Here is a 22,839-nt window from a genome sequence, read left to right as displayed (position 1 = left end):
AGCCATCCTACCTGCGAGGGCGGTAAAAAATATTAAAGGAAATGAAATGAAAGGTTCACTGTCAGTTGTTTGGTTTATAGCCCCACATTTCCATCTCATAGCGGGTTAGGTGTCAGACAGAAGTCCCTCTTGCTAAGAATAGCTGCCAGAAGGGTAGTTAACCATGTGTGCGGTGGGATTTATCGATAATATCCCTAAAATGAACTACAAACCCCAGCCCAAATGGACTCTCTGCAGCTTTAAACAAATATAATGTACTAGAGGAATCAAACCATCTCTCAACCTCGCACACTAAAATTAGAGCGTATTTTATCCTCATCCCACTCCAACACATCGTCAATAATTGGCCCGGAGGGGCCATGAGTAGCTGCAAATTGATGACAGCTGAGTGAAAAGAGACCGGCTGAAATCTGATCAGATATATTGACTGGAGAAAATTGAGACGACAGTTGGATGTCTTAATTACTGCAGCGTCATGGTGATGCCAGTTTATCACATTTGAATTGGGTTAAAGAAGGTCCGTAAGGTCATTTTGATCACAGGGGAAGTGAACGAAATGAAAATGGTTTTCCTTAATGCCTCAACAAAGATCAATGGTATAATTTCTGCCAAGACTGGGCAATTTAGATAAATGATGCTGTAAGAAAACAAGAGTATATAGTAATCTAATCTCATTCTAATGAAGTGGTGCTGTTGTTGTTATAGGCCTAAACTAGAAATCCATATGTGTAATGTTCCTCTTGAAGTTGTCAGACAGGCTTTGTGCACCACCGCCACAAACAAATACAATAAAGCCGTTCTCCTCTGCATCATAATCTACATGTTGCACTTGGGGTAGCACTGTATCGATCCTGGAGCATCACCATACATTTACTTAGCGAACTGTTCCCACTCTTGCACGTCTTTCTTTCAGTTGCTTCCTTGTATGACTGCCTGTCTTTCTCTTACGTTGTCAGCACTGCAGGAGACCCATCGTGAACCACTTGATTTATGTCTCATTCCAGCCTAATGGTTATTTTCCCTGAGAAAAATATCAGTGTGTGCTTCAAGAGTCGCTGGTAAGGTCAACATAATTTCAAGCCTACACTGCATTGTGTAACCTTCATAGAGAAGAGAGTCAATAAATAAGGGATGGAAAAACAAAGGGGAAGGAGGAAAAAAACAACACACATTCTAGATAAAGTCGGCCACACGATGGGGACAAGTGAAGTGGGCTTATCTCCTCAGCTGTCTGCAGGACAGCTTATAACCAAACCCTGTTGTCAGAGTGTGTGTGCTCATGTGTGCACTCGGTGTGCTTATATGGTGGTCTTCCTTCTCGGGCAAATTCATTCAGCACAGAAAATGTATTTTAAATATGAAAATAAATGTGATCTGAGCCCAACCCAGTGGATTTAATACATTACTATTTCTGTACATCATATTCTTTTCTATCTCCCTATCTTCATATCAGCGTCTGACAGTCAGCCTTTTTGATCAGTAAAACACAGTTTTCTTATCTTCTCTCCACCAAGCAAAATGATATAAAAGCCTTACCTTACTTGACTATGTATGAGACATTGGCAAGCTGCCATAAAAAAATCCAGACTCCTCCTGGCCATTTTTAATGTCTGTGGTGTGATGGCTGCAACATAACGGCTTATGCAATTTTTCAGACATTCTCTATAATAATTTTGCATTTTTTCCCTTTACTGTTGGTTTTCACCTATCTGCAGCTGTGCTCTACACTCCCACTGCGTTCCTGCTCCTTTTTTCTTCACTCCAACGCCCTCTCTTCCTTCTCGTTCTTTCCACACTGTACCTTTGTCTTTGTCATACATACTTTATATTTAACAAAGCCTTCAAGCAGCTCTGCTTTTAAAGGAGTTTACCGTGATGTAGTACCTACTGTAAGTGTGGAGGGGTTGGGGACACAAGTGACCCCAAACTGTCATGGAAACCCATGTCGCATGTTATCAGTGACTCACCGCACTCAACCAAAACCTGGGGTAAGGAAAGTGTTGGGAGTGTGTTGCCTGTGCATGCATGCATACATACAGTCACTTAAACCCATTCTATCAGAACCTTGTGAATTTACACATTCACGTTGGGAAGCAACACACACACACACAAAGCCAACTATAGGCCACACGTATAGTGTACTCACAAATCAGCCATCTTGCCTTTGTTCTAATATCAAGACCCTCAGAGTCACACCAAGATGATGGAGAAAATATAGCCATCAGCACTTTGACTAACGGGACACTTCTATGGGAATGTCTTCATCCAGATTATGAGATAAAACTGAAAAATGTGATGCATTTTAAAATGCCGTCGTCACTAAGATATGTGGCTCTGGAGTAATTGGAGTATGCTTTAATGATCGTGGATTGTTTCAGCAGATACAGTATGTCGATGAGGCGTAAAGAAAGAACATTTCGGAGATATTTCACTGACTGTGATTACGATTTCTTAAACGCTGTTAAGAAAGGGCCGTCAAGAACAAACTAACCCATCTCGATGCTCAATCAGTTAGATTCTGCTGTGTCGAAGCAATCTGACACAACTAGATGGTGCCTGAAATTTGGATAAATGAGGCTCCATTGTGACAGTGTAATTGTAACATGTCATATCAAGCATATGTCAGGGAAGTAATGGCGGGCTGATTGTGGTTTGTGCTCATCACCTCCATCTGCTCATCCATCTGTCTTGACAAGTACAGCTGATTTGCGAGCAAACTATGAAACTTCTGAAGTCGCACTAATTGGGGACCTTTGATAAGGCTGTGTTAAAATGACCGAATTACTGCTGTGATATATTGCTTATTGTGTTGTACCTGCTACAGACTAAATCATATATTGTCACAGAAACTCTTTACTGTGATACAACGCTGCTTATTTCCTGCTGGTCGAATGTAATCAGGAATATTTTTGTCCTACATTGATATTTATTTTGTTTGACACAGTGCCTGAGGAGCAACCGATGGCAAAGAACCACTTTAAATAGCAATTTAAATCATTTTTGTAGCAGCAATGCCTCAAACTAGCAATGTTTTTGCGCATGCAGAATGACCGTTTTAAAACACTGCTATCTCCCATTACACTGTCACCCATTAGCTGATACAAAATGTTCTCCTTCATTTTACTAAAAGGGGCTCGTGTTACTGTTAACATTTAATGTCACACAGTTTATTGAGGAAGTGGCACCAAGCTAATTACAACAGTGTCTGCATGACTGTCACGGGTTGTTTTTTAAGAAGCTCACATCCAGCCTGTGAATCAATACAGTTCAATATACACAAGAGTCACATAACCCTGGCTGTAGTTACGATAAAAGGTCTCTTGGTGAAGTGCCTGTCAATATTTGAATATCTGATAATATGAAAGATTGGATTGATCTTTTTCTGATTCGACATTATGATAGTACCATACCAGACAACCATTCACAGCTATCTTAAAGTGTTGTGGAAGCCACACCATCGATACTTCCCATCCTGCCTATCTCTCTCTGAAGCCCTCTGTGACTTACTGCTATATAATTGTCCCAGCTGAATGGTCCTCCAGGGAGACCAAATGACCTCTCACAATAGAGATGTGAAGACTGGAGCAGAAGAGAGGACATAATTCTTGCGTAATGAACTAAGTAATGGGTCCAAGGCAACAGCGCTGTGACAGCATGATGTTTAAGGACCGGAGCCACTGTTACAGTAAGACGATAGCGACATTCTGGGTGAAAGCAAGGACGTTTTTCTTTGGGCTTCAAGATGTGAAGCACTTCCCCCGCAAATCTTTGAGGCAACTAAGTTCTTTCAGGCTGATATTTAAATGAGTCAGGTAAACTGCCCTGATAAAGCCTTTGAATTGCATGCTAAAGTGCTCAAAAACCACATCAGTTCTCTCAACCTGTCCAGTGCTGCAGCTCTGTATTCCCCCTCTGTCTTACACCCTCTGTTTTAGCTCCTGTCCCTCTAAGGCGCCCCCTCCTAAATACCCAGTCTCCTCTGATTGGTCAGATCACACACGCCTGACCTAGCACCGCTAACAACCACCACAACAACAGCGCAACTAGTCACAAGGCATGCATTATGCAAATGTGTGACTCAGTGACATAGTGTGATGTCACAAAGTCACAGAATTGAAGGCGGGGCTACTGACGAGGCATTTCAGTAGACCTCGGTTTCCTTTAAGCTATCTTAAACTTTGACACTTTATGTCTAAATTGTGGTATATCTGATATTTATAGTTTCTTCAGGCCAGTACATAGTGAGGTATAATTACACATTTTAGCACGTTAAGTGTGTAATGGACTCAAATTAATATATGCAGTAGTATTTAAAAAAAAAAAAAAAAGAACAAACAAGAGAGTTTGTCGCAGTTGTGTTGAATGGAGCCCGTTTCGAAGAGATTAGCATAGCCTTCATGGAAATGAGGTTGAAATTTGCCTGCATACCTTTAAAGGTTTGACCTATAGCAGCCCCATTATGCAAAGCAGAGTCATTTGTAAGCATAGCTTTATGTGAGTAGCAGGTTTTATGTTAACCACATTTACGCTGAGAGAAGTAGTGCCTTTAAGAGATTAAAATTCTGACCTGTGATTATATCACACCTATCAGACCAATTAGAGTTGTTGTTTGAACCAGAGCGTGAGACGAAAATGCACAATTTTATTTAAAATAAAATGATGATATCATCTGAGCTATCGCATTTGACACACAGTAAACCCCTGACGTGGGAATATTACTGATAAATAGTACATCTATGAATTCAAAACATGATGATGATAAAACACATAAATACATTGCTACTAGGAAGTATAATACAGTATGTGCAGGATAATGGCCGAGGAATTTCTCACACTTGCTACCTGTGTGTAAATGTTTCACAGGTTCAGAGTGGTAGCGGCTGAATGAAAGCTTCTTCTTTCACGGACATCTTCGCTATTGGTTATTTTCCATCACAAGCATTTAACTAAATGTTGTTCTCAAGAGGAATTTATAGTACAATAACTCCAGTCCTTTATGTCAATACTTCTATATTTGACATAAAAAAAATGCCTGTATCAATGTGATACAAGGAGCAAGTATATTCTCACATGAGGTTAACCTTTTGAGGTTTTAAAAAGCAAAGAGGATTTTCTTTATTCTGTCCTCTTTGCTGATCAAAAGATTTGTCGGAAAAATGAAGTGCTTTTCCTTGTTTCAGGTTTGATCCATATTCTCTCGGACACAGCGAAGCCATTATCTGCAGTTGTGGCTTCTTTGATGTCTGTGTACGTTCTTCCGCCAAGGTGACACTGAGCGACTTGTCAGGGAAGGCACATGTCAGATTGTAAAAGATGCTTTTTGCTTGAAGGCAGGGGTTCTGCTAAAGACTCGATCAGACCCTCTAACTCACTCTCCCTCGCAGCCTTGCACAAGGTGTCTGGCAGCGAGAGGAAATAATTAGGCCAGGGGTGGCTGTCTGAAGCATGAAGATCCATTGGTAACAGATCTTATGTTACAGGCTATATTTACTGGGGAGTGATGAGGAGTGCAAAGAGAAAACACATATCTCAAAAGGAACACTCATCTTTTACCTTCACTGTAAATTCACACAACTGCAACTAACAATGTAGTGTCTATATATGATAGCATACAGTATAGTTTTACCATAAATACCTGGAATGCACCTTTAGTTTGGGCCTCAACTGTATGCATTCAACAAATAGAAGTATTACGGTGATTTTTTAGAAAAGGATGGCTTCCATTTTCACAACTCATCAGTTTCTACTTTTGGATTCTCCACACCTGCTAACAATTACCGAGAAGGATTGAATCAGGGTGCCTATCTAACAGCGCTGAGCTGAAATTCTGTTCACGCTGTGAAAAACATAAATATACGAAGAATGCAATCCTTTGCAAAAGAACCGTGTTTACTGAAAGCGGTTTGACGAAGTGTTCAGAGCTCATGTAGCAATGTATCCTATGTACAATCAGGTGTTTCACAGAGTGCTGAACCTCGCCCCATCCCTGCTTGTGGTGGAGCCTTTCAAGAATTATCCTCTCGTACCCAATCGTGATACTATCACCTGTTACCAATGAACCTGTTCACCTGTGGAATGTCCCCAAACAGGTGTTTTTGAGCATTCAGTAACTTTCCCAGTCAAACATTTTGCTGGCATCAAATTTACAAAAATCAGTGTAGTTGATGACGTTAAAGATTAAATATATTGCCTTTGTGCAGCATCCCAACTCTTTGGTAACTGGGGTTGTACTTATTTGGTTTTTGGCAGATGTTTAATGAATCTGGAAAACAGAATCACTCCCTGGCATTTGATTAAGTGTGGTATGATAATATAGACATATCATATTTTACATGTAGTAATAACGAAGCACAATTAAAGAAAACGTTCTGCTCATTCTAACATTCATTCTCCTAACCCTGTATGTGACTACAGATGGGCATCACACCACAATTTCACAACACTGTCACGTGAATTGTCAATCGATGACAAAGCCAATGTCATGGTGCCAAAGAAACTGACACATTGCATTTCACACTGACGGGGTGTCATGTGTAAACACTGTGATTCCTCTTACAGACTGTTTAAAATGACTTAAGGGAAAGCCAAACAATAACCAATGCCACATTACTCACAATGTTTAAACTTACAATTTTAATATCATGTCAGCAGTGCAATTACACCTAGTGTGCATAATCAAGCTTTTCTGTTAGTCTCCACTCATCGTTTAACCCAACACCTTGCACAATCAGCCTACCCACACAATGCTAATGTGTGACATGCACACACCAACAGAACACAGACTGGAAAATACATTTTTATTATAAATACACCCAGGAGAGGGCTGCCTTTGCCTTATGAGGACTGAAAATAACTCCAAGGTCAGTGAGCTTCCATTAGGGATTTATACCATAGCAAAGTGCTAATTAATTAGCCCTAATGTGAGACAATGGTCGGATTGTCGGCTCGTTTCCCTGTAGGAGATACAATGCACTGCTGGCTATTTCAGGTCGGATGAAAGCCTTTTTTTTTGCCTTAATTTAGCCGGCAAGCCTTGCTGACGATGCATGCTTTTTAAGCAATGCCCTAATACACAGGGGCAGCAAAGTCACATTACCACTGAGCAGCTGCTCTGAAGCATTTGAGGGTCAAGTGCCTTAGATGTCTTATAAGAAAGATGTAGGAATACAAACCTGTAGACATGGCAACAGAAGCTATATTGCAACACCAGTGCTGTTACAAACGGTGTTGATATTTTGTTTTAGTCATATTTCTAAGTGAAAAATATATGGAAGCCCAATGTGATGAAACAAATAAGACAGTTAGTCTTTCGACCAAGTTATTATTTCGAGGTATTTAATCATTGTTTTGAGGTATTTAGTTATTGTTTTTACGTATTTAGTCAATGTGTTGAGGTTTTGGGCGACTGTGGCTCAGGGGTAGAGCCAGCGTCTTGTTATCGGAAGGTCGCTGGTTCGATTCCCCTGGTCTGCATGTCGAAGTGTCCTTGGGCAAGATACTGAACCCCAGACTGCTCCCGATGTGCTGGTCAGCACCTTGCATGGCAGCCACCGCCATCAGTGTATGAATGTATATATGAATTACTGTAAGTTGCTTTGGCCAAAAGCATCTGCTAAATGTATGACATTGTTTTGAGATTGAGTCATTATTTCGAGGTATTTAGTCACTATGTCAAGATACGTGATTATTTTTCGAGTTCAAGTTATTATTTTTATATTTCTCATAAAATAACTTAAAATAACTCTTGCTTTTCATCTCAATGGGCTTCATGGCAATGGAATCTCTCTGTTTGTTATTAACAAGACACATCTTCATCAGACGCAGACTAAAATGTCTTCTATGCAATCAGAAAAACATTTGGAATCCAGCACAGCTGGCAAAGAAAAGTATGTGTGATCATTACACAGATGCCATTTGACAGCTGGTCCATTAAAGGGCCACGGCAATGCTTTTGTTATTTAACTATAAATCATAAAAACTGTGGATAACCGCCAATCATTCTGAAATCATGTTAGTGTTTAAGGTTTTTGAACGTGCTTTATCAACCATCCACCAGATTCCATTCAGTACATAATCTAATTGTACAGATATAACATCATCTCTGCTTATACTATCCTGTTTTGCACGTACATTACTAATGCATAGCCAAATAACACTGACTTGACTCTGACTCAAATCAAAGCAGACAGGTTATTCACTGTGATATGATGTAATCCTACCTAACTTAAGTTTCACACTCCTGCATGCTCTGAAAGAAACAAAAGGTTAGCATAAGTTCAATCAGTGAAATTCACATTCTCTCTCCGGTTTCCTTTCTCAGTTTCCAACTACATTAGCTGACTGAGGGGGACTCTCACTCGCTTCACTCCTCAAAGCAGTCACATTTTGCAGAGATCTCTGTGAGCCAATCATCTTGTTTCTCTGCCGCTCTCAGCTGTCATGTTGGTGTCATATTGATGCAATCCTTCTCCACCACATTCATGCCCAGTTTTCGCAACCACCAGTGTCCGTGGGTCCTTGCCCCGAGCTCATCGATAGTCCCGCTCCCCATCTCATCCATGCAGATCTTCCTGCAGGATGGAATGGGGAACATATATCTTCAACTTTTCCTACACTCGAAGTCAAATAAATCAATTTACTTACTCTTTTAATGAAGTCTCTCCCTGACTGAAATGGAACAGGTTGCCACATCAAATTTCAAATGCAATACGGTTTGCTTTGGAAAACTGACAGCTAAGACAAGTACAATAAAGGCAATCAGAAATGTATTTCAGGATACTGAAATGAAATGAATATCAGGAGAGTTTTTGGATTACTGGGGAAGCTGCTGCAGTAAAACTGTCTGCTCCAAAGCAATCAAACAGATAGACTTGCGTTCAATAATGCTTAACAACCATAAACCTTATACACATGCAAGCATCCATTTTTACAAGGGTACATGTCACAAATGGATCTGCTCGTGGATCCTCTCCTGCACTAGATACTTGTAGCCCTTCTAGAGCAAATTTGCAATAGAAAATTGTGAGATTATATAGACATAATGTAGGTAAATATCCGGCAACATGCAGCTGTATTTGTTTTCTGACAAAATATGCAGCCTGTAGCATCTACAGCATTATTAAAGTTTTTGATGTATAAAGGCACTGGCAGCACTCTATTAAGGTTTCATTGTGGTCTTGGTTTAAAGTCTGCAGTAACTTGATGCGAGAGACACAACATGTTCCTTGTATTAACATTTAAATGAACCCAGAATCTTTCATTAACCTTAACCAAAGTCCTTCTGTTGCCTAGACCTAATCATAGGGGAAAAAATGATAAAAAGTTACCGGCTGTCACTACAGCAGAGCTGGGCGAAACAGTACACATGATTTCGTGGAGACCGGGTTGAAACTTCATTCCACTTGTATAGAATAATACATAAGAGTAGAAGGGAATAACACCATAAAGTACGGGCTAATGCAAGTGGTGTGTTTTTCCCTTTGATTTCGACAGAGTCAATTTCAGCTTTCAAAACTGTGAAGTAAACAATAAACCGAAGCAACGTGAACACAGGATTTTCTTTTTATCCACGGTAGTGTTTTTCATGATTTCTTCTCAGGTACGAGCGACGCTGGATCACGCTGACATAAGAGGCGAAAACATGCTCAAATAAACAGTGAACTACATAATTAGCTTTCTCATAACGTAGATACGAGAGAGCCTATGAAGCCGAATGTTGCGGGGGGACAAAATCTCTCTCATTCCCCTTTTTACGGAGGACTTTAAATATCAGAATGATGAACTTAATCAAAGATATGTATTCATGAGGAACGGGACAATAGCACCCTCACCTTTTCATACCTCCCTGCTGCCCCATATCTCTGGAACATCTTTTGCCTGTTCAGTCATAAAAATAGGACGCACTGTGGGAGAAAATTAGATTTTATAGAAAGAGAGATGTATTATTTTCCTGTGACAATAGTCCTCCTGTCGCTGCTTAGCATACACACTGTCAAGCACATGCACTTCGACACACTCAATTACTGTACAAATTCATTTTCCTCTGAAATACAGACAGACACACAAACATACACACATTCTGTATCTTCTTATTAAGTCAAGGCCATTCATCTGAAAGAGACGGTTTGGATATATGTGATTGGTAATGAAATCCACCTTAGTTTTCCATCATATTAGTTCTGAAGTGGATCTGACAACGATATGATGATAATACGATAGCAGCGGAGGTGATAATAATCACATTCTCCTCCTCACAAAGATCAAATGAGAACTCAGAGGGAAGCGGCTGGCGCCTTATGGTGCAGGTATATTTTTACTTCATATTACGAGTCAAATTATTTCATTTGCATATTTGACTGGAGGTGAGATAGTGGTAATGAGAATCTTTTAAATGCAAAGAGAGAGCAAAGAACATGAATGATAGGCCTGTCTATTAGTGTGCATATTCTGCTCTTTAATATTGGATATCAGCTGCACAGCACTCCCTCGGATGATGCTACATCAAGTTTTTTTTTTAATCAGTTGCTATCTGGGGTCATATCAAGTTCATGTCCAGCCATAACATGAGTTTCTTTTTAGATGGTATTACTAAGTAGACGTGCGCAATATAGAACAAGAAGACATTAAAGCAACGGTGGGTATGTGATTGTGTTTGAATTTGACACGTATGCTTTTGTAAACTTAGACCTAACCAACAAAATAATATTTTAGTATGGATCTGTATCAGTATCTCCAGATATGACATGTGGCATAAAAAAACAGACTTAAAAAAAAAAAAAGACATAATTTGGCCAGGGCGGTGTATTTCCGTTGTTATATATTCACAACCTCCTGGCCAAAACACAACAATGTCCTGTTGAGAGAAGCCTGAGGCTGTCTGCATATAATCAACACTCAATGTAGCATAGCAATACAGTCTGTTCTGATGGATCAACACAGCAACATGAGGCTTCAAATCTATGCTGAGCTGTAAACCTCAGAGTTTAAGTGAAACTGTTGACTGTGCCGTCCTTCCAGTTTTCAATGTGTTTCAAGCAACTGGAGTGCAGGGGAAGCTTTTTTTTTTTTTTTTTGGCCTTGTGCTAGATTACTCTGAGTTTATACCTCAACTTGAATAACTTAGCATTTGGCAGCTATTAACATTTCAAGTACACTGCTGCAGCAGGAGACAGTTGCTACAGAGGCAGTCTGTTAAGCATTTACCATCAACAGTATTTGCTTTGTTAAGGTCATTGATAACGTTTTTTGGAGACAAATATTTTTTTATAAATAACACATCAACAGAACTTGTAGAAAGGTGCAGAATAAAAGTATCTGTTTTCCTTGAAAACATTAAAATGATTGTGATTTATTAATTAAAGAAAAGTGTCAGGTCCAAAATGATTGTTTTGTTTATATCTGTGTTAGAGTTCTGACAGGTGGTTCCAGCTTCTAACAACCTTTGTGAGCCAATAGTATAACACCACTGGCATTACACGATGTCTGTGTTTCGTCAGCGATCAACAGTTTTGGTTGTTGCAAGTTTGTGGAAAAGAAACGTAAAAATGTGAATTCTAAGCATGCTGACTTTAGCCCTGGCCCGTCCTGTGTCTTATCACCCCTTTGTACCTCAAGAGGTGATAGTCTAATAGTAAAGCGCCACACAGTTTCAGCTGGGAGATGTATGCGAGCAGCAAAATTGCTACATTTCACAAGCTCTCAAGTTTTTAATGTAATAAATGACTAAATAAAAAACTCAGAAACACTCCCTTGTGCATTGAACTCTCAGTCCAGACAGACTCGGTCACTTAATAGGGCCACTAGCTGCATGGCTAACTGAGCTAACTAACTAATGGCAGCTAATACAGCAGGTACAGCCAAAGATAGTTATAGCAAAGAGTATAGTGAGCATTTCTCAGGTGAAATGCTCCCCCTTATTTGGATATCCCTTGCCAGTTCTTACACACTGCACCTAACGCTTACCCTACCACTGCTGCGCTAGTCAAGGAGAATTTATTTAAATTATAGCCTTTTTTCCCCTACTTGAAATCAACATTTATAATTCTTATAATAATCACAGCCATATATGCGCTTTCTACACCTCGGCTGAGGACGGGATGAGTACATGCTGCACATTCTTTAAATGAAAGTAAAATTATTATGAGCTTCAACAACATACTCAACATACCATCAGTGCACTATATGCAGTTGCGAAAGATGGTTTAATCCAAAGTGCCGTGCTGCTTTTGTACAGTATGAGTGCTTACATTTCTGGGAGATGGGCCCAGTGGGACCTAGACCCCTCACCCTGACTGTGTTAGCACCATATTAAACTCAATGAGCTACTGTTCAGCTGCACCATACATCACTTAAGTGGAACATTTTTTACTTTAAAGCAGGTAGCCTTTGGTACAGACTGCCCTAGATAGCCACTGACAGCTCACAATGTGCAAATCGCAATGTGGATGTGCAGGCTAGGTATTCAAGTGGACACTCGGTAATGGCATTTAAAAAAAAAAACAACAAAAAAAAGCAGTAATGTTAGGTCTAAGGTTAGGATTTGTGTACGTCAGAATATGCAGGACCCATTTAGCTCCCAGGGTTGTACCTACCACTGAAGGCATCAAGGTCATGTCCATGGTATTTTTTTTTTCATTCAGTTGTGCACTTCACTTACAAATTAATCCTTTTTTTTTAGAAAATCTTTTTAGAAAGACTTTTTTAAGCGTCTACATGTTAAGGCTCAACCCATGGACACAGGTTGCAGTCAGCATTTATAGGCTGAAATACATCTTAAATCTAATATTGAGCAGAAATCAAAAACAAAAAAATAATCCCACAACAAATCCACCTCACCCTACTCCCACCAAAATGTTTTGTCTTTAACTGTATTTATTGGGAAAGACAATAGACTAAATCAGAGCTCAGTGTCTACAGTACTATCTGTTCTACTGAAAGCCTCCTTAAAGGCTTGGAGCTCTTCAGCCCTGTTCGGACCAAAGATTCAAAAAACGAGACAAATTTAAACGTGCAATTTCTTGCAATGCAACATTCTGAAAACCTCCCATTTCACACCACTACGTCTAGACATCGCGCTGGCATATCATCACTACAACGACTCACTTTACCTCTGTTCTGACTGCATGCTGCAGCTGGATATAATTTGTTACGCCTTGAAATATAAATGAGCCTGGCGATCCCCCCTGGTGCCCCCATTTTCGAAAAAACGCTGCGAAAGTGCCCTCTTGAATGCCCCAATGGTAGATAAAAACTGGATAAAGTGCACACTAAGGTGCCCTTCCAATGCCCTTTCTGCACGCTGGTGCCCCACTCTATACAGCTGGTGCACTTTATATTTTTACGCCGCTGCCCCTCAAATATCTTGAGTCTGCCCCTGGCTGGCAACACCATCAGCCGGTCTTGAGTAGAGCTGAGACAGGCCAGTTCACACCACACTGCTCTTTCCCCTGCAACATTCTAGTCTAGACAGATCTTAACAAATAAAATAAGAGAGCTAGAGAAACATTTCAATAAGATACAAATAATGGGAAAAAACCCAGACTACTCTTGCCCCTGGAAAGTTTTAAGACACAATAGACAACAGTTAAGCATGAATAGCACATGAAGATGTTTACAACAGTTGTAAATGAACAGCTCTCAATCTTCCTGGAACTCCACAGAATATTTTAAATTGAAATAAAAGCACTTGTCAAGACACAAAGCAACCTCCATGTACCATTCTAAGACCCGAATGGGCTCCTTTGAAAAGGATGTTTGTAGAAAGGACGTGGTTTGTGTAGGACAACACATATTCAAGATCAATTTGTCTAAAATGTCCTTCAGCTTGAGGAGATCACCCTGAGACTACTTCTTTTTAGAGTTTAGGGATAATTATTTATCCATGCCAAAAGAAATGTACCCACTCATGTTAATCTCATTTCTTCAGACTCCTTTTCATCTCTGCCCTTCAACTCTTTTCTCTGTTGCGTCGTGTCATTAGTGGCATCTCCTTCAAATTGCTGTATTACATAAATTATGTGTATTTCAGAAAAATAAACTTAAAATCACAGAGCACAAAATTGAAGCCCAGAGACAGACAAGAGTGTCCAATTCAGCTGACCTGCATGTCTGTGGACTGTCAGCGGGAGCAAATCCACACAACTATGAGTAGAACATGAGCGCTCCAGCTGGGTTCATGTCCAGCCTTCTTGCTGTGAGGTGACAGTGCAAACCGCTGAGCCAATGTGCCATCTTTATTTATTATACAATGTTATGAAATTATTATGGTTGACTAAAGCATCTCCTTCTGTCGCAGCCAACAAGTACGTCAGACTACAAGAGGCGAGGAGGAAGATGAAACTTGGCAGTGTGGACAGATGAATGCTCTGCATGCAAGCTGAAGCAAGTCTTGAACATGAGGTTGACTGCCTGTATTCCCTTATGTATGCAACATAGCATAATGTAAAAACCCATGTAGAGAGGAACAGTAGATATGAGCAGTTATATTCTCAGTCTGGCGCCTTTGCACGCATCAGTGTGCATTAATGAAAGGTGACAAATAAGCGGCAGTGACACGTTGACTTGATTATAGGCTTCCCAAATTCACTGCTAAATGAAAATGTCTTATGTATTATGTGTGGCTTCTTAAGTGTGTCTATGTCATTGCATTTGTGAGTGATAATTAACCATGTATTGTATCTGTATTGTGCATCCGTTGGTAAATTGTTACAGTATGCATAGGAACTTGCTTTGTTGTGACAGTTGATACCAAGAAGCTGTTACCAATTTACAGCAATCCAAGGGAAAAATGTTTGCAAATCTTTTGATGTTACAGAGGCTTGAGTTGAGTTGAGGTTTACATGCTTTAATGCTCAAAAAACAGTATGAGAAAATCAGTTTTCTCTTTTTCTCCCTCAGTCCGGAGCGCTCTGTTTTAGCTCCTGTCTCTTTAAGGCCCCCCTTCCGAATACCCAGTCTGCTCTGATTGGTCATCTCATGGCCGCCTGAGCCAGCAACGCTCGCCGTGTCTCTTGTAGGCTCTGTCATGTTTTCAGCTTCCAGTTAGCTTCACTTCTACCGTGATTATAGGCATAAATTACACAAATGTGTGACATGATGATATACCGTGCTGTCAAGAAGTCACAGAAGGAAAGGCTGCCAACTGACTAGTCGTTTCAGGAGCAGTGTTTTCTGTGGGAGAGAGGAGCTCCCGTTGTCGCGGTCTTTGTGCTTTTTAACTTTCAAGACCCTTTACATGCACAAGAAACTACGTTACATAATGAATGAATGAAAAAAAAAAAAGCATAATAGGGCTCCTTTAATACTTTAACAGGTCTACAAAAGCAGACGTCAGAGGGAATACATACAGAGAAATGCGGTTACTGCATGGTTTTGCTTTTGAATGACGACGTATGTCACTATCGTCTGTACAGTATGTCCCTATTGTGCATCTTATTCTTCATCACACACATTTAAATCTCACACATTAAACCTCCAGCCTTGCAGGTTCATTCTGCAATATAATGGACTTTTCTCGCTACAGACATTTTTATTTGTCAAATATGTGGAACTGATAATGGCTGCATTCAATTGTAGCTGTTCCGGTCACGGCACCCTGTTATTGAACATACTGGCTCCTTGACACACTTAAATGGACCAAAGCCTTCATTACTGTGATTAGTTACACCTGTGCTTTTAGTGCTGTGACAAAGCACAATGTCGACCGTGAGGAAGACAGCCCTTTTACAAAATGCACCGCCAGTGAATAATTTTTTTCTTGCAAATTGGGCAACACAAGGAATTCACGGTCATTAACAAAGCACGCTGTCTAACTCTGGCAGACTTGTGAGGGCTCTTTCAAATGCATTAGGTAAAAGAGACTTTTTGATCTGCTGAGAAAGAGCAAAGTGGAAAGTAGAATACCGAGTTGACTTTTGCCTGGGAAAACCAACAGAACATACTGCATTTCCCTGGGCCGAGTATAACTTCCAGATCACCAGGAACTTTACATAATTTGCTATATTTCTAATGTACTTGTTGTAACTATGTGCTGCAGACACAATCAAATCATGGTGTGAAGGTCAACTGTGAAGTTAGAAGAAAAAATAAACAACCATATAAACTATATTAAAATACACCTCCCTCAATAACACGAGCAGCATGGGAGCAATGACCACTCCTTCATACACACAGCCGGAATAAGCCAGAAAATTGGACAGGAGACGAAACCAACAAAAGTAGAAGAGACAATCCAACAGAGACGACGGAGAAAACACAACCCAACCAAATCACAAAGAAGCATGCACAAACAGAAATATATATTGAAAGAGCAGCAGAGAGTAATAACAAGTAACAGTGAGGAAGATAAACAGAGAAAGTTCGGGAAGGAGAAATGAGATGATGAGCAAAGGGATGAAAGTTTGTGCGAGTGTGTGACTCAGACCGGCCCAATGATTCACCCTGCAGCTTCAGCCTCGAACCCACTTAAAGGTCAAAGCTTCTTTCAAACTACCTGTAGCCACCTCTTCCTGTCTATAACACAGTTTACTTGCCTTCGGTGTCAAAGTGTGTGTGTGTGTGTGTGTGTGTGTGTGTGTGTGTGTGTGTGTGTGTGTGTGTGTGTGCGCGCAGCTTGTACCAAATGTGCGTTTACATGGCTCTGTGTGCTTACTGCGTTTCCGACAGCAGCGGCAGTGCCCGTTCCTCCCGCTCCAGCCAGGACTGGAATCAACCTGAGGCACAGAGTCCGTATTGTGACAGAAGACTTTGGCCAACACGGACACACTAAATGCCACCTAGCCTGCTGTTTATAGGTGTGAAAGTGTGTGTGTGTGTGTGTGTGTGTGTGTGTGTGTGTGTGTGTGTGTTTGTGTGCTGCTGTCAAAAACACCAGTTCTAGAGCACTTGTATTACTGCTGTGGGACTATTTCTAGAGATTACACATTCTTCCATTGACTCCCATAGCCAGTGACAGTTAGGGTGATAACTGCCGAAGCTGTGAAGGAGCCTGTGTACGTTTGGGGATTCATGGTATTATACTCCTTTGACTTATATGGTCATTACTGTCAATGCTACAAGAGGTTAGAGCCAGTTTCTTTGCCTGGGAAATCAGCTGAGCCGGAAGTTTCTTTTTGATCAACTTGTGGTATATTTAAAGCATATGTAATGTTCTAAAACATTATATACATTTTAAGAACAAGACGTTCCTTATTCCATCTTTACACCAACATTAGCATTTATGTGTGCAGGCAAACCTGCAAAAAGCAGGCAATTAACTCCCTCCCCAATGCAGTATGGAGGCGATTTACAATGTGGTTACTATTTTTTATGCCTTTTACTTCAGTCACTCTTTTCGAGGTCAATGCCGACTTAACAATGTGTTTGGATGGAAAAGTATACACACGCCAAACCTCAGCACCTGTCAAAGCATTTTGCTAGCAAAGGGGCGATAATTAGCGTGTCACGCAGGTGTCACGTTTCCATCACTGCCGATTGGAGTTGAAGCTGATAAATACTTGTGACTGCTGAAGTGTCACTTGACATAGGAATGGATGCCTATCGTTCTCACTGCAGACAAAAGCCAGATGTTAATGGATTTTTGGGGGTATTACTGTAGCTCGATCCACTGATTTTTATTGCTCAACAACACGCTCTGCAGTTGGAGATGCAGCGGTTTTTGTGACGAACAGCACTTGGAGGCAGTTGGAGCACTCTTAGGGCCCAATTGCCACAATTTGCATGAGAAATAGTACAGCTGCTTGGTGTCATTACTAGTCAAATGTGAACACAGACATGATATGTATAGATTCAGTGTGACCTAAACTAGCTCAGTATAGCATAATATAAATGCATGTAGAAACCATAGAAAAAAGGTGCTGTAACTCCAGAACTTAACTGAGCTAATTATATTTTTCTTCAGTATGGGCACACTGCAAACAGGAACTGCTAACAGCCAATCCGGCAAACTTTTCGTGATGCCAATTTTCCAAAATATAAACAAATTGTTTCAAAAAAACTGCTCTAGCTGTAGCCCACAGACATCTCACTGACCTCATGGTAACCTTAAACTTCCTGTTTACATCCCCTGTAGTTCGCAAAAACTTGATTATTCATGATTATGCCCCAGATGGAAATAAGACAGAGGATAAAAGGAGTCACAGAATCCATTAATATGAACTTTTTGCACTATCAATATTTTCGTGATATTACTGAGGCTCAGAGTGTCCCACTGACATTGTTGTGATATTTCTGGAACACTGAACAAACAGCAGTTGTCTCGATTTTGTCTGAGGGGGCCCCACAGTGTCAGACTTTGAAAACCCCTGCTTCAGGGTAAGTCTGTTGTCTCTGTTTTTTGGAGTCTTGAGTCAAACAGTTTCACAGAGCAAAACAAACAATGACTAAAACAAGAGCAAAAAAACATCACGCAAAGGCATCAGCATCATGAATATCATCATCTTCACCCTCCACTGCCACAACATTGCCATCAACACTCAAATAATTAACACTTTTCCACTTACCTGGTCACATCCTGAAGAGAGGACTTGATCTGAACAAAGCTGAGACAACCATTGTTTCCTTTTTCTTTTTGTGTCTGATATACACTAAAGTATAATTGGTTGGGTTTCTGAACCAAGTCCATCCCATCAGTAGAGGCTACTCAAAGTTAAACCCCGCCAGCTCACTGCCCCACTGCCTCAGTGGTTAGAGTGCCAGGTCATTGGTCAGTTGGTTGATACAGATGACCCCCATGTGATGGAGGTCTAACAGGGAAAGAAGGACGTTTGCAAGGTGGATGAGGTGTTGCTGAGTGAAATGCATCAGTGCAGCCAGTCTAAGAGGGTGTGGATTAATAGGACGACTGCTGTGTGTGTTGACTGTGGAATTGGAAAGGGAAGACTGAAAGCAGGTAGGCATAGTTTCACTTGTATTTGCTCATTAGGTACATTCCATAAACTTTATAATTTGACGACCGAAGCTTGTTTTCATATGGAAAACAAGCTGGCTGGCATCAAATATTCTGTACAAACTGATTTATTCAAAAATCCCTTTGGTTAATAAGTAAAGACATGCTTAATTAATAACCGATCCACAGGCTTGATTCAGGGTATAGAAGTAAAATAAGGAAATTGTACAGATGGTCTGTGTGTGTGAGTTTTAGATCAAAAAAACAAAAGGGTAGGTAGAAATAGGGCTGGGCGATATGGTCTTCAAATAATATTACTATGTTGTTAGCCTATATCGCGATACATAGCTCTACATTTTGAAAATCTCTGTCTCTGTATCGATGTTGCAACACTATTGTAGAGATGAAGGCTGGTACTTGGTACTAAAATATTAACACAATGACATTCATTATAAATAATCATCAGTAAGTAGATATAATGACTAAGTGGGTAAAGGCAAGTATTAGAACAAGAAAAAGAGTCTGGGAAGTTCCCTATATTAATGCAGCCTTTAAAACCAGGAAAAGACACTTGCCATATCATAATGTAACGACATCTAAAATATATCATATCATGATAATGATATATATCGATATATTGCCCAGCTCTACTGTAGTTAAGAGAACAAAATTACAAAAAGGGAGGAAAGGAACGACTGAGTGAGATACTCAGCCGCTGTATGTGCCTTGTATTCAAGCAGAATATTGAATATGCTTCTTTGCTCCAATCCTGAAACCCTCCATTAATTTCCTCTGCTGTCTCTTCAGTTTCAATCATTCAGCCTCTCCACTCTTCATCCTTCCTCATACTCCTCCTCTCACCCTCACACACTGCACTTTGAGTGTGTGTGTTTGGTGTGCGCGTGTGTGCTTTTGGACATATTGGAGAAATTTGAGTGTGCATGTGTATGTATCTACATGCAAAATACGTGTGTGCGTGTGCATTACATATAAAAGAGTGAGCTATGAGTACATTTGTGTTTGTATGTCCGTGTGTGTGTGTGCTTTCTTGCATGCCTGCTTGCAGCCATGCGACTATATGAAAGCAAAGTTAAAGCCGCATGCAGGGCAGATGACCTCGAGCCAGAGACCGCTGTGTTCGGTTCAGCCTCACAGCTGAGAGGGGAGAGACCCCAGCTGACTCACTTCATACACCCACACACACGCACACACAAAAAAACCCCACAATGCTTCATCACGCAGTGGTGTGTGTGGTTCGGAGGGGAAGGAGAGGAGGAAGGAAAACATGGAGGATGAGAGGACAACATGAAAGAAGGAGGAGAAATAAAGGGTGAATAGAAAGTGCAGCGCCTGGTCATTTCAGATAAAAGAGCTGAGACGTGGGAAAAGACAGAAATTGTGTGATTGAGAGGAAGAGAAAGAGAGAGAGGGAGAGCTGAAGCTCGTGTTTGTCCCTTGTGCGGGTAACAACATGTTCTGCCCTCTAGTCCAATAACTGGTCTGTTGGATGCATCCAAATTGAAAAGCATATGAGTGCATCTACCTTATTATGTGCGTCTCTCTTTCCCCTGCCTAAATTTCTCCTCTCGCTGTCTTCCTTTTCCTTTTTGTTTCTTCCGCCATCTGTCTTCCCCTTTCTTTTATCTCCTCTTCTCTCCTCTATCCCCCCTTCTTTGAGTGTAAATTATGACTACTCCGACACTATTCAGCCTCAATCCATCACCGTTCTTTTCTATTTCAGCTTTTTTTCTGTACTTGCTGCTTAGTTATTCCATGAAAATGTGGAGTCCCCTTTAGGTTGAATTAAGCAAGATGGAAACTGATATTGTCTTTTCTTTACCTCTGCACATACTGTTCTGTTTCTCCTGTACTGCCTTTGTAGAAAGACATGGTCACGACGTTTCTTACTGGTTGTTGACAGGGCAGTTTGGAGTCTGGAGTTTGTGTTTGCAACTAGCTGCCACCTTGTCAGCTGTTAAAAGTCCATTTTGTTAGAAAGTTGATTGTTGCGTCTCACTCTCAACTCGCCAACTACAGCTGCTCTGTGTCATTTGCTATTATACCAATCCTTATATTTAACATGCTTGAACCAGCAAATGTTTGATTTTTTTCAACTAATCGTTACAGCTCTACCTGTCAATCAAGCAAATTATGACACCAGTCTATAAAATCTGAAGAAGAATATCTTTCTAGGGAAAGAAAGCTAATTATTGAGTCTCGCTCCAAGGTTGTCAAATATTGGCGCTTGAGGCTGGTATTCGGACAGAGCCACCACGACGGTGGACAACCCAAAGCGTCAGCATTTGACGACCTCGGAAATGAGACTCAATAATTAACTATATTTCCCTAGGATTGTCTTTTTCAGCTTTAAAAAGAATCACATGGATTACACTAAACATACTGTACATACATGTAGTATATGCAGACAAGTGAAAAATCTGTGAATTTAGTTATTTTTCAACATATTGTAACCACGATATGTACCGTGCGGTCCATCCTACAGTTAAAAACAAACTTGCCTATCTGATATAGACTGGTTAACATTTTGGCTCATTCATCATCAAGCTCTGGCATGAGATTTAATAAGAAAATAAAACGAGGTGAATCATACTCTATAGCTTTAACAGTCAACACACCTCAATCTGATTGATCACCTTTGGAGATTTCTGAGCTACATTCAAGTTTCAGACACTTCATGAGCACAGAAGCTTTTTCTGGTGGCTCATGGCTCGACGCCTCACTAAGAAAACATGTCGTTTTGTCTTTTAATTTGTCACCTGTCTGTTCGTTAAAATATAAATAGAGTATACAAGCTTATATTTCCCGTTGTGCCACTGCTCAAACTGCATCTTCAGGGACACTCAGCCGCGGTGGTTTCTGCTTCACCCTCCCTGCTTAAGACCCGTCTTTTCTCACTCTCCCATCCATCTTTCTCTCCACTTTCATCTATCTCTCTCCATCTCTCCCTTTCTCCCTGGTAGCCCGGGCTAATTGTTACATCGCTCTAGCACTAAAGTCATCCTGTGTAGGAAGCGTGGCTGACCGCCGCTGGGTGTAACGCGGCATGGGGGATGGGGAATTGAACAAGCATTGGCCGTCAGAGCTGGTTAGCTTCACAGACCTGTCACAACTACACACACAATACAACCTGTTTACTACCCAGGCCCCCTGCAATTACCAGCATCCCAGCAGGGGCCGAGCCGGCGCCTGGGGAGAACTAACACTAACAGCGGAGAGGGAGGAAGAAGAAGGAGGGAGAGAGGGAGGGAGAGCCCCATTAAGAGGCTGAGGCAGGGTGGTGTGTAAGTGACAAATCCTAGAGGGACAAGCACTGGGCGAGCACGTGTGTGTCTGTATGTGCGTGTATGCTTTCGACTGCACAGTCTGGAGCAAGAGATACGGTGCTGAAGGAGGGACTGAAGACGATGGTGTTGGACTGCACACGAAGCAGAGCAGAAGAAGAGATGGATTCAGCAAATGGAAAGCAGGTAGTGGATGTTGAGTGTTATAGGGCCCTTGGAAAATCAGCCTTTTTCTATTAGTCTATAAAGCTACCATTAAAATGATTGAATCAATGAAGGAAGGAACTGTCTGTGCAATAAACTGATGCAACGGATGGACAAAGATTTTAGGGTGCTGGGAATGTAAAAAGAAACCGTAGAGAAGTATTGATGTGTTGGGTCTATAGTTGAATGTGCGTCAACCCGTCGCCATGACCTGGCCCCTGACTCACAGGGACAGTGGGGCAGTGAATCAAGCAGCAGCACGGGGCCCCTACAACACAACACTGCTTCTCACAATTGTCTGCGTGTCCACAGACAATCTGTAATAATGTCTGAATTGGAGAGGTCATCATCATTTTCATTAGTCATTTATACTAAAAGTGGCAGGTGCTGGCAAATCATACGATGTGACAGAGCTAAAGAGCGAACACATGTTGAAGATGTCTCACTCTG

General features: G+C 40.9%; 1 protein-coding gene across 2 annotated transcripts in view; it reads right to left on the bottom strand.

Moving 5' to 3' along the window:
- Positions 1–22,839, bottom strand: part of mdga1 (MAM domain containing glycosylphosphatidylinositol anchor 1) — a 186,578-nt gene that overhangs the window by 89,155 nt on the left and 74,584 nt on the right. The window lies entirely within an intron of this gene.

The sequence above is a fragment of the Pagrus pagrus genome, assembly GCF_965226575.1.
Source record: "Pagrus pagrus genome assembly, chromosome: 1".
In the NCBI taxonomy this organism is placed as follows: Eukaryota; Metazoa; Chordata; class Actinopteri; order Spariformes; family Sparidae; genus Pagrus; species Pagrus pagrus.
Note: the sequence above shows the minus strand (reverse complement) of the source record. Positions and strands in the feature narration are given on the sequence as shown.